General features: G+C 40.8%; 1 pseudogene; it reads left to right on the top strand.

Annotated features, from left to right (window-relative positions):
- Positions 1-16,226, top strand: part of LOC124268871 — a 120,098-nt pseudogene that overhangs the window by 7,376 nt on the left and 96,496 nt on the right.

Genomic DNA, 16,226 nt, shown 5'->3' with positions numbered 1-16,226 from the left:
TGATAATGATTTGGAGGTTTACCGTGCACTTTCCAACATAATGCATATTTCGCACACAGTTCAATTACATGCAAAGTATTTATACATTTATGTATATATGTGTCTTATCAGAAGTGTAAACTTCATGTACATACATGTCAAAAACAAAACCACACATTTAATGTCCTTCATCACAAGCTCATGACCAAACCCAAGATTAACACAATAAGAATCATACATGAGTGAACTCATTTCAGGACAGAAAACAAACAACAAATACTACAAAAAGACCAAATCCTAATCCATAACACATTCCAGTAATCACAAGAACACATGACTATAACTGGTTTCTATTCATTTTGATGTTTTTGTGTTGACAAGACAGTTAGCCATTGATTACCCAATGGTCAAATGTAACATGTTATATTTGAGATTACACTTTCGTAGTAAAGTACAGATTCTTATACTTTTGTTGGGTTGAGTCCATCCGAGATTCGAACCCACACCCTCAGAGTCAGGCACCAAATCACCTGACTGAGGGTATGGGTTCGAATCCCTGATGGGACTCAACCCCCAAAAAGTACAAGAATCTGTACTTTACTAAGAAAGTGTAATCCCAAATATAACATATGTTAAGTTAGCATTGATTCGCTGAACTCGTGCAGCAGAGATTTTTGGTTTGTTAATCCTTGTTAATATAACTCTAATGACTGAAGAGTCATTCCGAGATAAAAGGTAATTTTGCTTTTGTCCCTTTTATACACCTTGAGAAAAATTGATTTTTTAACTAAAGATTTAGTGTACATGTTTATACAAATGTACTTTGTAGTGCTGTCTTATAACGTAACAGTTTGATAAATGGACTGTGCATGTTGCGTAATGTTGCTCCTCTGCCAGCTTTTACACAGATATAGTGAAAAACTCCACTTTATTTATTATCATGCTGATCATAGTGAAAGACAAATTTATCTGTATGTTCACATTGAGGTGTGGTGTGTTGGATGGACAACAAAATTTGAACATTCCTAAGTACCTCTCTTGGTTAATGAAAGTCACAAAGTCCGCTTGATTTATTTTTTATGTATGTCTAAGTACAACAAGCTATGACCTTTGGTTGTTCATGAAAAAAATTAGAAGTTGGATGACTGAGGAAGGATAACTATATATGGATGAAACCTTCTTTATGGCAATGGACGGTCCTTTGTTGTGCCAATAGGCAATAACTCTCCTTTTGTTGTGCCAATAGGCAATAACTCTCCTTTTGTTGTGCCAATAGGCAATAACTCTCCTTTTGTTGTGCCAATAGGCAATGACTCTCCTTTTGTTGTGCCAATAGGCAATAACTCTCCTTTTGTTGTGCCAAAAGGCAATAACTCTCCTTTTGTTGTGCCAATAGGCAATAACTCTCCTTTTGTTATGCCAATAGGCAATAACTCTCCTTTTGTTATGCCAATACGCCAATAACTCTCCTTTTGTTGTGCCAAAAGGCAATAACTCTCCTTTTGTTGTGCCAATAGGCAATAACTCTCCTTTTGTTGTGCCAATAGGCAATAACTCTCCTTTTGAAATGAGGTAAGCATCGGTTCAGCTTCTCACTTCAGCCTGGTTACCATCTTATGTGCTATTTCCAACGACTGGTCCTTAACTGTTGCAACATTCAAATCTGACTACCAAGGAGCTGAATGTAATGACGTTGGAGACAGGCCTACATCTGCAGCACAAACTGGCGTCCTTTGGTGGGCCAATAACACCAATCTATAATTATTATATATAGGGGTGGGTATTGCAGAGAATTTTCATATTGCGATATATTGCGATGCGAAAGCATATATTGCGATATGTATTGCAATATATTGCAAGAAGTTTTTTAAAAAACAACTTCTTATACTCGAGTTAATGCTTGATTTATAAAACAAAAACAAAACAAAATCATCATGTTTGATTAAGCTTTAATAAAAACTTTTAATCCTGACAAAATAAAAATGTAAATAATATTTGGCACAAATGAAACAAGGCAATATCCGAAGATTTCTGAGTGTTACGAAGTTTTCCGAATGCATGTCAAAATACCGGTTTTCGATCAGCGTATGGCAATACGTATCGTTTTCATGTCTGAACCGGTAAATACTGGTAAACCAGTTATATTGCGCAGCCCTAATTATATATCTGTGACTTAAGTAATAATCAAAATAGAATTTAACAGTTTGTTATAAATGTTATGTTTCGATCAACACTTCCTTATTCATCTCATTTAACCTTTATAAAATTCGGTCCGGTCTGAACCGGTAAATACTGGTAAACCAGTTATATTGCGCAGCCCTAATTATATATCTGTGACTTAAGTAATAATCAAAATAGAATTTAACAGTTTGTTATAAATGTTATGTTTCGATCAACACTTCCTTATTCATCTCATTTAACCTTTATAAAATTCGGTCAATATATTTGTATTTTATACTAAATGTACCATGCATCTATCATCCAAACTGTACTTGGTTGCAGTAAAGATACTAGTTATATGTCCTATGTAAAAGGTTTTCTCATAACATTCTATCCCTTATAAAACATGCCCATCAGTGGGTGAAAGGGTAATTATATATATGTTAATTTATTGATCCATTTCTCACAAAATTCTGATACCAATTCTCTTAAACTAAACAGTAAATTACAAAGATTTGCCTAAACAACTGACAACTCCAGCGAATGTGTATGTTACATAAATAGATTTAAATGACACATATATCCTCTTGTTATTTTAACAGATGTTGACAATATATTTTTCCTTTAAAAACTAAAGCCTTAAATTGTGATTTTCGTTCAACAATATTCAATGACAACTGCAGCATTAAGTCTGTTCTTAGGAATGAACATGAATCAAATATTACCCAATAATTATTCCATGTAGATACGTTCTATGCATTTACTTATATTTAAACACTTTATTCCTTTGTATAATTACTGCCGAAAAGTCATGCACATGTAATTTAATATCAACATACAGATGCACAATCATTAAAAAATATCAAATACAATTATAACATTGTACAATGCAGATCAATTGATGAAAAGAGAAAAAAGATTGACATTATTGATTTCTTTGTATGGGAATTTTAGAAAATGAATTAACAACAAAAACGGATAAAAAGCTAGCTCTTACAAATTGAATATGAGTTTTGTCATGACAAAATATTATATTCATCTGATGGCAAACTACATGTAACATTGCCAGTCATTTTAAACACCAAAATTGCACCATAAACCCTCACAGATGTCAAAAATCATTTCAGTAATTTAGACACTTTTTGAAAGTTGTATTTTGCACATATCGTATCATGATATGTTGTTGGTGATGATTGACATTTCACCTGTGACCGTTTATCTCACAATTTCATGGACATTGTTTTTGCTACTCTTGGTTAAATACCTGCTAAATGTTTGTGCTTAGAAATGTGTTATAATTATCACAAAAAGCACATGTCGCATACAAGAACTTCACAATTTGTGTACGATATATCCTAATCTGAACCATTCATGATAATAAGACAAAGATTAATGATATAAAAAAACTAGGTCAACACTTAAATTACGAATTGCAAAATGTCAACAAAACATGTCAACCCCCTCACATTGAACAGCCATCTGGTGATTCTCTATTGCAATACAAGGAAGCATGGCCATCTGGTGATTCTCTATTGCAATACAAGGAAGCATGGCCATCTGGTGATTCTCTATTGCAATACAAGGAAGCATGGCCATCTGGTGATTCTCTGTTGCAATACAAGGAAGCATGGCCATCTGGTGATTCTCTATTGCAATACAAGGAAGCATGGCCATCTGGTGATTCTCTGTTGCAATACAAGGAAGCATGGCCATCTGGTGATTCTCTGTTGCAATACAAGGAAGCATGGCCATCTGGTGATTATCTATTGCAATACAAGGAAGCATGGCCATCTGGTGGTTCGCTATTGCAATATAAGGAATCATGGTCATCCCTGGTTGCAATGTTATATCCATCGTAGCTGTTACAATGTCATATCCACCCTAGCTGTTACAATGTTATATCCACCCTAACTATAACAATGTCATATCTACCCTAACTGTTACAATGTCATATCCACCTTAGCTGTTACAATGTCATATCCACCCTAGCTGTAACAATGTCATATCCACCCTAGCTGTTACAATGTCATATCCACCCTAGCTGTAACAATGTCATATCTACCCTATCCACCCTAACTGTAACAATGTCATATCCACCCTAACTGTTACAATGTTATATCCACCCTAGTTGTTACAATGTCATATCCACCCTAGCTGTTACAATGTCATATCCACCCTAGTTGTTACAATGTCATCTCCACCCTAGCTGTTACAATGTCATATCCACCCTAGCTGTTACAATGTCATGTCCACCCTAGCTGTTACAATGTCATATCTACCCTAACAGTTACAAACTAATATCCACCCTAGCTGTTACAATGTCATATCCACCCTATCCACCCTAACTGTAACAATGTCATATCCACCCTAGCTGTTACAATGTCATATCCACCCTAACTGTTACAATGTCATATCCACCCTAACTGTTACAATGTCATCTCCACCCTAGCTGTTACAATGTCATAGCCACCCTATCCACCCTAACTGTAACAATATCATATCCACCCTAGCTGTTACAATGTCATATCACCCTAACTGTTACAATGTCATATCCACCCTAACTGTTACAATGTCATATCCACCCTAGCTGTTACAATGTCATATCCACCCTAACTGTAACAATGTCATATCCACCCTAGCTGTAAGGTCATATCTGGTGATGTGCCTTCAGTTGTTGGCGATCTTTTGCCTGTTTATAGTGTATTAATAGAAAGAAAGGTTCACATATACTAGTAACATTATAACCAAATCTGTGATCTTCTAGTTGTTTCTGCTGCCATGAATCAGTCCATAACATAACTATGTGTGAAACCACAGACCATGTGATATTTATTATGTGGTCTCTGGTGATACCTGAACAAACAACAAGGAAATGTGCTGTAATTATCAATTGTATTTCAAAATTAACTAAAATTCACAAAACAATACAGAGTTATCACTATGACAGTACAGAATTGTGTGGTAATATAAAACAAAAGAAGTGATTATTGCAATAATCATATAGATTACTTCACAGTAAGGGACCGTTCATAAGTTATGGCTAGTGGGGGTGATAATGATTTAAAGGGGGGGGTCCACCCATTTTGTTCTGGCGAGCTAGGGGGGTCATCAATTTTGTACACATGTACTAGGGGGGTCGTCAATTTTGTACATATGTTTAAAATTATGCTTAGAAATTATGGGTCATTCACATTGTACAAGCTTCTCCATAAAAATCATCATCACCCCCACTAGCCATAAATTATGAACGGTCCCTAAACAGTAATCCAGCTTGGAACATAGAATGTCTAAAAGGACAGTATCCAGAGTGCAATCATCACTGACAATGCTGGTCATGTGGCCTGAGATGTAATGTGAGACGAGTGTCAGCTCCCCTTATACACACAAGAATTCTGGAATAAGCTTTCCAGATCTTTCTTTGTAAATCTAATATAGTATGACCAGAAATTATTGAGAATTTTAGGAATATGTATAATTGGATTTCTAGTATAAACAACCTTGACCAGCTATCAAGTGCTTGGTTTCATTCAAGAGAGACAACTCCGTTAATCCTTTTTCATTAGTTTGTGAAGAGTTATCCCCCTTTGTTTACTTGCTTGCAGACGACATTTTCAGTGATCCTCAGTATTGATGATTTAGAGAAGAGGAAGTTGATTTTAGAGTATTTTAACAAGCACATCAGATCAGCTAAAGTGATTTCAAGTAGAACAGGCATCCCTTTGCCCATTGTTTATTGTGTTTTGAAAAATATTGCAAATGGATATGGCATTGAGCACCAGGGAGGCGTAGGAGGCCCAGAAAATTGACTATCGGTGACAGGAGGCGGCTTGGTATTCTTGTTTCTAAAAAGAAACGAAGGAGTTAAGAAAACTTAAGGCTGGATATGATTGATAGAGGAACTGTGGCTGTGTGTAAGGAGACAATTAGAACTGAGCTGCATGCAATGGGTTGGCAGAAAAGTCGAGGAATTCCATCACCGATCATGAAACCTGAACAAAAGGAGCGAAGGTTGAACTGGTGTTCTGTGTGGCTGTTTCCTAATACGCTGAAATTCTGGACCACACAAACTGAAAACCCTTTGCATCAGCGCCGAAAGTACAGTCCAAAATTTAACGTGTGGGGTGGCATATCTGTGTTTGGGGCAACGCCCCTCTGTGTATTTGAAGGGGATATGAACAGTGAGCGGTACACAGATATTCTCGAGGGACATTTACTTCCATCTGCTCACGTGTTCTATGGACATTTTTGGATTTTCCAGCAGGACAACTACCCAAAACATCGTTCAAAGCATTCACAGGCCTGGTTTCGGACCCAAAATATGACATTATTAGATTGGCCAAGCTATAGCCCTGACCTAAATCCAATAGAAAATGTTTGGGGACTTATGAAGGAAAGTGTCAATAAGAAAAATCTGACAAATATTGCTGAAATGAAAGAAGAGGTGGCCGATATTGGGACAGCATGGACCACGACTTTCTAACTTCTTTGATCAGTAGTATGCCCTTCCGCATTGAAGCCTGCATTGCTGCCCATGGTGTCTTGACAAAATACTAACTGTTCACCTGTCTTTGAATCTGGAGTTATGTTCTGCTAATATTCACATTTAATACGTGAGTAATGAGTGAAAAAAAATACAAAAAGTTACAATCTTTAAATTCTCAATAATTTCTGGTTGTACTGTAGAAGTCAAACTGTAACACACCAATTTTTCCTTATCCTGACTCATGCTCTTTTGCTTGTCCCCTTCCTCTTGCGAACATAGTGGAACACTTGTATCTCCTTAATTGAAGCTCCCTTCAATGTAAAATCACTAATTGGTACTCACCCAAGAGTTGCCTCCCCTGCCGTAAGCGCGGGAACAGGTGTCGCCACCCTCTGGCCTCATGCTTCACTCTCTCCTTCTTCGCCCAGTGAGCAGGATGTGAGAGCGCCTGTGTCTCCTTACACACTATATCCTTTGGTTTCTTAGTTAGTTACCTCTTATAGTTTACTATAAAGGTATAGCTAGTATCCTTCATTAATTTGCATTGATAATTAATCGTATTTCTACTGTTTATTCACGTGAGTTCGTGATTGTTCAGCTAGTATTACGTTGATGAAAAACTGTACTATTTGTAGATTACGTTTTTCCGCTGCTGATCCGCATGTAGTATGCCCTAGTTGTACTACGCCTTGTGCGTTTGATTCACGTTGCAGTTACTGCATTAATTTAACCAATTCTGCCTTTAATAAATACCATCTTTGCGTCTTGAGACGTATTGCAAATAGGTCACGCAAACTAGGTGTAGACATGGCCGATACATCGGATTTCCCATCCAGTCAGCTGCTGTCGAGCGACCCCCTCCCGTCTGGTGTTCTGCTTGAGACCCTATCGGAAGAGGGACGTGGGATGCAGTCCGTCACCTCTAAGAAGCGACCGGCCTCCCCAGACATCCCGTCATCGCAGATAAAGTCCAAGAGGGCCTCAATGTCTTCTCAACGCAGACTTCTTACCCCCCAGGGCAGCGTTATCCTCCAAAGGGAAATCTACGAAGTCGTCGAGAACTTTCTCAGCCGAGATCGTTCCAGCAGCAGAATTGGGCCTCTACGATGACCAGCCAATCATCATACCCGACATACGCCACAAGAAGCGACCAGTAACAGCGACAGTGACTTCAGCAGAGATCACCATGCAGCCTGATGCCTCTACACTGATGTCAGACGAGATCGCTGAGGGCCCCACCGCTATCAGCGCAGAGAAGGCACCATCTACTTCGTCGCAGATCATCCCAGACGATCTAATGAAGCAGATCATGATCATGATGGAAGGCCACTACAGACTGGAGAAGCAGCCATCCCAGGGTCCGAGCCTTCGCGAAGGCTCCAACGTAGACAGCACCCCAGAGGCACCCCCCGTCAACGTAGCAGCCACGACGATGCCGCCTTCGCGAAGGAAGTCACAGACCACCTCGACGAGGGACCCAGATGTACAGCCTAAAGGCGGAAAGATCATCACCTTCTTCGGCGTCATACTCAGATACGGAATCTGATCATCAGACCTCACGGAAGCCTTCGCGAAGGTCATATCACCGTTCCCCAGGACCGGACGCAGAGGAAGCTTCGCGAAGGACACCTGAACCCAGATCGTCATCATCTAAAAGGACATCGAGGGACTACACAAGAGCTTCGCGAAGCTACCAACGGTCCCCTCACAGGTCTCCAAGAAGATCAACCTATCGATGTAGATCACCAAGACGATCGCCTCGCCGATCTCCACGTACATCACCACGTCGATCACCTCACAGGTCTGCACACAAGCCTACAACTAGACCTCCACAAGCATCAAACGATATAGAGATAGAGCCACACAGTCCTACATCAGAAGAGCAACAACCTCTCATTAATGATGATGGAATGGAAGATGATGGAGGAATTATTTTCTCAGATGCAGAGATAAGATATTGGATGGTCAATAATCTAGATCTCTCATCACCTTCCAAGAGTGGCAACACGGCGCAGACATACCTGATGAAAGAAGACGATGCAGATGCTATCACACTACCCCCAATCGACCCGATTGCGGCGGTACCACAGAACCTAGATACAGCATTCCACAAAGCCACGAAGGTTCAGACACCACATCTGTTAAACTTTCACGCCAAGAAGTTCTCCACGATAATATGGACCCTTCTTCAAGGCGCAAGACATCGATGAGAACTACAAGCTGATCTCCGATGCCAAGAACAAGTACTACAAGATTGATGATCGGAAATTGGTTCAGATAGAAACCATGACGAGGCGTATGTTCTTTGGTCTAAATAGATCTAGAACAATAAATGAGACACTTATCACCAGATTTCGTAACACGACTTCTGAAGATGATAGAATGATTTACTCGGCCCTACTGATGCAAAAGAAGGACCAGCAGTTCTTAACAGATCATCTCACGTCTGTCTCAGCAGCACTGACCTTAGCTCGTCGTCAAGGCCTCCTCGCTTCCTGTAACTGGGGTGAGAACTTTACAGCTCCACTATATACAGCCCCGTGGTCTTCCCCATCCATCTTTGACGGAGGAATAGACAAAGTCTCCAAGGAAGTCACCAAGGATTCCAGAGAAGTCCTGATGATTAAATCGATGGACACGCTAGCCAGTGTCATTCGACAGACTTCACAAAGATACTCAGGGAGATCTAAATTCACGGGCCTACAAAGAGCAAGAGACAGGAAGATAGCCAGTTCCAGGGGAAGAGATTCTTTTCGACGCCCATATGGCAACTATAGAGGAGGGTCAGGAAGAGGTTGGACACCCAGAGGTTCCCGCAACTATAAACGCTGAAAGACAGGTTCGGAACAACTGGAGTCTTCCACCCCCAGCCGTTCCAGTACAACCGTCACAAGTGGGTGGACGTCTCCAACTACACTGGGAAAACTGGGGAATGCTTCAAGACACCTATGTCTCCAACATTCTTCAACACGGATTTCGTATCCCACTACAGGCCAAGCCTCCGCTAACAGTCAACCCTCACAAGTTCGACATTACAGGCACAGCAACTACCAAAGTTAAGAGAGGCTGTTACATTACTCCTAACCAAGCAGGCCATAGAAGTAATAGATCAAGGAAACATCGAACCAGGTTTCTACTCCCCAGTTTTCCTAGTACCCAAGAAAAACTCCAAGGAGAAATACAGACTCATTTACAACATGAGCTTCTTCAACAAGACTTATCTACTTACCCAGACCACCGAGGTTCCGCATGATACATCTACCATGATTCACGGCACATGATTAAGCCCCATGGACTACATGGGCAGTATAGATCTACAAGATGCTTATCTGCACATCCCTATACATCCCGAATCCAGGAAATACCTACGGTTTACACTAGGCGGGTTACAGTACCAGTGGAAAGTACTCCCATTCGAATATCATCAGCCCCATGGTTATTCACGAGGATAACGAAACCGATTGTTACCTATCTACATCGTCAAAGGGCTCACGCGAGTGCGTTCTTCCTCGACGACCCGGGATACAAGTAGATCAAGATCCACAGCATCTCAAACTACAGTTAAACTACATCATAAAGCTACTAACACAGCTGGGATGGTTAGTAAACTTACTCAAGTCGGACCTAGTACCATCGCAGCAAGATCTGCAATTCCTAGGCATTAGATTTATCACCAATCTCAAACCGTATAGTGCAAGTACCAGAAGACAGTTGGCTCAAGATCCAACAGATCATTCCACCAGCCCTACTCTCTCCGCTACCACTTCGACAATGGCAGAGCTTACTAGGTCTTCTAACATCAGCCCAAGACTTGACAGTCAGAGGCAGATTACAGTTACGTCCCTTACAGGTCTTCATCAACACACATCTCGACGACCTACAACCATTCAGTCTACCGAAACATCTCAGACCTCATCTACTATGGTGGACCAAGGAATCGAATGTCTGCGAAGGGATTTGTTTAGCAGAGCAGGAATTCAAAACCCATCTATATGTAGACGCGTCACTCCAAGGTTGGGGAGCTCATCTCACCAACCGGACGGCATCAGGGTTATGGAATCAGCTAGAAAGCAAGCTCCACATAAACTCATTAGAGATGAAAGCTGTAATCAATGCCATAAGACATTGGAGCAACATTCTACAGAATGCGCACCTAATGATACATACCGACAACTCGACAGTGGCGTTCTATGTGAACAGGCAAGGCTCAACGAGATCGCCGAACCTTTTGACTTTAACCTTTCAACTGTTCAAATTAATCCAAGATCTAAATCTACATGTCAAAGCATGCCACATTCCCGGAGCCAGGAATATACTAGCAGATGCACTCTCTCGGCCACATCTACCGTCGGCCGACAGAATGGATGCTCAATACAGAGATATTTGCACAGATAATCAAGCAAATAGGAGCCGCTAGTAGATCTATTCGCCACAAGATTCAAAAATCAACTACCGACATTCGTGTCACCAGTTCCAGACCCACAAGCATGGGCAACGGATTTAAGCATATCATGGGAAGGCCTCAATGCGTACGCTGTTTTCCCCAGCAATAATACCTCAAGTATTACAGAAAATCAGTCAAACACAGAGCCTACAACTCATTTTGGTCGGCCTACTGGCCGGCCAGAACGTGTTTCCCATTCTAATACAAGAAATCGGTCAACCGGCACTAGAGCTACCTAAGCGCCAAAGCTGTTAATACATCCACACACCAAACAGGTGCACAGAAACCCAGAAGTATTCAAACTTCACGTATGGACTGTATTAAAATGTGTTTAAACAAGAGAGGATATTCTACCAGGGTTGCAAAAGCGGTCACGCTTGCCTTACGATACTCAACTTGTAACTTGTACGACGACAAGTGGCACAGTTTCGAAAATTACGCAGCAAACAAGGGTTTTACAGCGAGAGATGCTACGCATCCTCAAGTGGCAGACTATTTGTGTTACTTACGGCAAAACAAACATTTAAAAGGCTCGACATTGTCCACATATCTTGCCGCGTTTAGTTCTGTGATTTCTATGAGAACGGGTGTTAAATTGACAAAAACAAAGAGTTACTGACCTTGCTACGTGCTTTCCGATTGGAGGACCAAAAGCGGAAGTTCCTCGCCCCAGCTTGGGATCTGAATGTAGTGCTACAACACCTCACAAGTGAGGATTATGAACCATTGGAATCGACAACCTTTGAATTTCTCTCACAGAAAACAATTTTCCTGTTATCGCTAGCCACGGCAGCCAGAATATCTGAAATTCACGCTCTAGATTATGAGAGGATACAGTTTGATGACAATCAAAACACAACGCACCTGGGATTAAGATGGGATTTCATCGCCAAAAATCAACTACCAGGCCAACCAGACAGGTTATTTCACATCCCTGCACTATCCTCGATTCTCGGATCTCAAGATACATTGGACTTATCGCTATGCCCAGTACGAGCTCTCAAAATCTATTTACGTGTTTCCCAAAACAAGGCTTAAGATCGGCTCAGAAGATTGTTCATCCCGTTATCGCCTACTAATCAGACAGAAGTCTCTCGCACCACCATATCTATATGGATAAGGACTGTCATTCACGCCTACAAGGCAGCAGGACTGGACCCTCCAACAGCATCAAATCCCATGAAATCAGGGCATTGGCTTCCACCCTCGCCCTTCACGGTAACTGTTCATTAAATACAATTATGGAAGGATGCTTCTGGAAATCTAACATGGTGTTTGCTAATCACTATCTGAGAGATATCACCACCGAGGGGCGTCTCTGGCATTCACCATTTCGGTCCTTTGGTCCTCGCTGAGCAACTGACAGTCCCTCAGAGGGCGTTAATATTCACCCCCACGAGATTATTATGTATATTATACATACATTATTTAGCTTATAACTCCACGGAGTTCTAGGGCTATGTATATATTTCGCTTAGGTTATTCAACCTTAAGCTCATACTGAGTTTTATGTTCAGTTGTACAGCTTCTCTATCAGAGTCGCTTTTATATCTATTTATATAATTTGGTATATCAGTATATGAGTAATGTAATACCCCAGTTATGGTAATATATAACCTATGGCTTATTATAGAGGAAATATCCTAAGTCAATGCCTTTATGAAGTTCCTGCAGGGTTATTACAGTATAAGTTATTTAAATCACTAATTATAAATCCAAAGTATTCTGTTTATGCCCACCTCCACTCGGAGGATTCTACAAGCAAAGAGCATGAGTCAGGATAAGGAAAATATGTAATTTTGTGAGTAAAATTGATATTTTATACTTATCCTGACTCATGAGGTTAGCCCTCCCATCCTCCCCACATAACACTTTGGATTTCCCTGTAAATTCAAGTGTTGGGCTCGCTAAATCAGGAGAGAGTGAAGCATGAGGCCAGAGGGTGGCGACACCTGTTCCCGCGCTTACGGCAGGGGAGGCAACTCTTGGGTGAGTACCAATTAGTGATTTTACATTGAAGGGAGCTTCAATTAAGGAGATACAAGTGTTCCACTATGTTCGCAAGAGGAAGGGGACAAGCAAAAGAGCATGAGTCAGGATAAGTATAAAATATCAATTTTACTCAAAAAATTACATTTTTCTCTTACTGAATCTACAGATACAATGTAGAACAGTTGACACATTGTGGCACACCACTGTCTCTTACTGAATCTACAGGTGAGATGTAGAACAGTTGACACATTGTGGCACACCACTGTCTCTTACTGAATCTACAGGTGAGATGTAGAACAGTTGACACATTGTGGCACACCACTGTCTCTTACTGAATCTACAGGTGAGATGTAGAACAGTTGACACATTGTGGCACACCACTGTCTCTTACTGAATCTACAGGTACGATGTAGAACAGTTGACACATTGTGGCACACCACTGTCTCTTACTGAATCTACAGGTGAGATGTAGAACAGTTGACACATTGTGGCACACCACTGTCTCTTACTGAATCTACAGGTACGATGTAGAACAGTTGACACATTGTGGCACACCACTGTCTCTTACTGAATCTACAGGTGAGATGTAGAACAGTTGACACATTGTGGCACACCACTGTCTCTTACTGAATCTACAGGTACGATGTAGAACAGTTGACACATTGTGGCACACCACTGTCTCTTACTGAATCTACAGGTACGATGTAGAACAGTTGACACATTGTGGCACACCACTGTCTCTTACTGAATCTACAGGTACGATGTAGAACAGTTGACACATTGTGGCACACCACTGTCTCTTACTGAATCTACAGGTACGATGTAGAACAGTTGACACATTGTGGCACACCACTGTCTCTTACTGAATCTACAGATCAGTCAGTTGGTGATGACATCAGTCAGATGGTGTTGAGATTAGTCAGTTGGTGTTGAGAGCAGTCAGTTGGTTTTGAGATCTGTCGGTTGGTGTTGAGATCTGTCAGATGGTGTTGAGATCTGTCAGTTGGTGTTGAGATCTGTCAGTTGGTGTTGAGATCTGTCAGTTGGTGTTGAGATCAGTCAGTTGGTGTTGAGATCTGTCAGATGGTGTTGAGATCTGTCAGTTGGTGTTGAGATCTGTCAGTTGGTGTTGAGATCTGTCAGTTGGTGTTGAGATCAGTCAGTTGGTGTTGAGATCAGTCAGTTGGTGTTGAGATCAGTCAGTTGGTGTTGAGATCAGTCACATGGTGTTGAGATCATTCTGTTGGTGTTGAGATCAGTCACATGGTGTTGAGAGCAGTCAGTTGGTGATGAGATCAGTCAGTTGGTGATGACATCAGTCAGTTGGTGATGACATCAGTCAGATGGTGTTGAGATCAGTCAGTTGGTGTTGAGATCAGTCAGTTGGTGATGACATCAGTCAGTTGGTGATGACATCAGTCAGTTGGTGATGACATCAGTCAGATGGTGTTGAGATCAGTCAGTTGGTGTTGAGATCAGACAGATGGTGTTGAGATCAGTCAGTTGGTGATGACATCAGTCAGATGGTGTTGAGATCGGTCAGATGGTGTTGAGATCGGTCAGATGGTGATGAGATCAGTCAGTTGGTGGTGAGATCAGTCAGTTGGTGTTGAGATCAGTCAGTCGGTGTTGAGAGTAGTCAGTTGGTGTTGAGATCAGTCAGAAGGTGTTGAGAGTAGTCAGAAGGTGTTGAGATCAGTGAGTAGGTGTTGATAAGTCAGTAGGTGTGTTGACGCTCTCATGTCCTCTCTGTGCAACCCATCTACTGTGTCAGTGGACAGTTTGCTGATCATGTGAAAATGTCACCTTCATGAGTAAATATTATCAAGTTTAACATGATGTATATATGACAGCACAGTAATGGGAAAACATTGTGACTATTTTACCTCACTTGTCCTGCAGGGGCAGGGTTAGACAAAACACCATTGTGTAGTGAAGGACACTTCATGGACGACTGACAGCTTGTTCAACAGATTCAATGGCCCCAGGCTACGTGGAGCAGTGTTTACATTTTGAGGCCAGCTACACCAGTATGTAGAATGTAGCAAGTCCGATACAGCGTTCTTGTCTTTACTTCAGGGTGGCAGCATCGTGACGGACAACACCTGAGTGATCCCATCACAGGGAGGGAACAGCATATATCATATTGTGTTGGAATACCTTTAATGCAGAGAAGGACGTCATCTGCTAACTAGTATGAAATGTCATCTGCTCCCATGTCCAGTGCTTCATGCTCTCCTGGTAGGGGAATGGAGAGATCAAGTTACCTAAAGGTGAGATTACATTGCAAAACTTTCCACAACCACTTAGCAGTTTTAGCTTTGAGAGTCTTTATATTTATCAATATGAAGTGAAATTTGTTCCAGTGTTGAATATACTTGTCAGTTTCAGCTGGATACTGTCCAATCTTCCCTGTGGTTGCATATTGTGGAAAAGTATTTTTATTACACAATTATGTTCACCTAAATAGGTTTTAACAGGCGTGTGAGTGAAACCTGCACAATGTCTCCCATGGATAGGTAAATCGGAATAATATACAGCAATGTAAGATTAGTGGGATTCCCATGTGGTTCACCTGGCTGTATATATGTTTTTGTTATTGTTCCTCAGCAGTGTTCAAATTGAGTCAATCCTTCTGAGTCAGTATATTATATACTGTGTCAGTATCTATCTTCGAGTGAGTACATTATATACTGTGTCAGTATCTATCATTGAGTCAGTATATTATATACTGTGTCAGTATCTATAGTCGAGTGAGTATATCATGTACTGTGTCAGTATCTATCATCGAGTGAGTATATTATATACTGTGTCAGTATCTATCATTGAGTGAGTATATTATATACTGTGTCAGTATCTATCATCGAGTCAGTATATTATATACTGTGTCAGTATCTATCATCGAGTGAGTATATTATATACTGTGTCAGTATCTATCATTGAGTGAGTATATTATATACTGTGTCAGTATCTATAGTCGAGTCAGTATATCATGTACTGTGTCAGTATCTATCATCGAGTGATTATATTATATACTGTGTCAGTATCTATAGTCTAGTGAGTATATTATATGCTGTGTCAGTATCTATCATTGAGTGAGTATATTATATACTGTGTCAGTATCTATCATCGAGTGAGTATATTATATACTGTGTCAGTATCTATCAT

This window comes from Haliotis rubra, unplaced genomic scaffold (assembly GCF_003918875.1).
Source record: "Haliotis rubra isolate DU_JTF1 unplaced genomic scaffold, ASM391887v1 Scf140, whole genome shotgun sequence".
NCBI classification, from domain to species: Eukaryota; Metazoa; Mollusca; class Gastropoda; order Lepetellida; family Haliotidae; genus Haliotis; species Haliotis rubra.
Note: the sequence above shows the minus strand (reverse complement) of the source record. Positions and strands in the feature narration are given on the sequence as shown.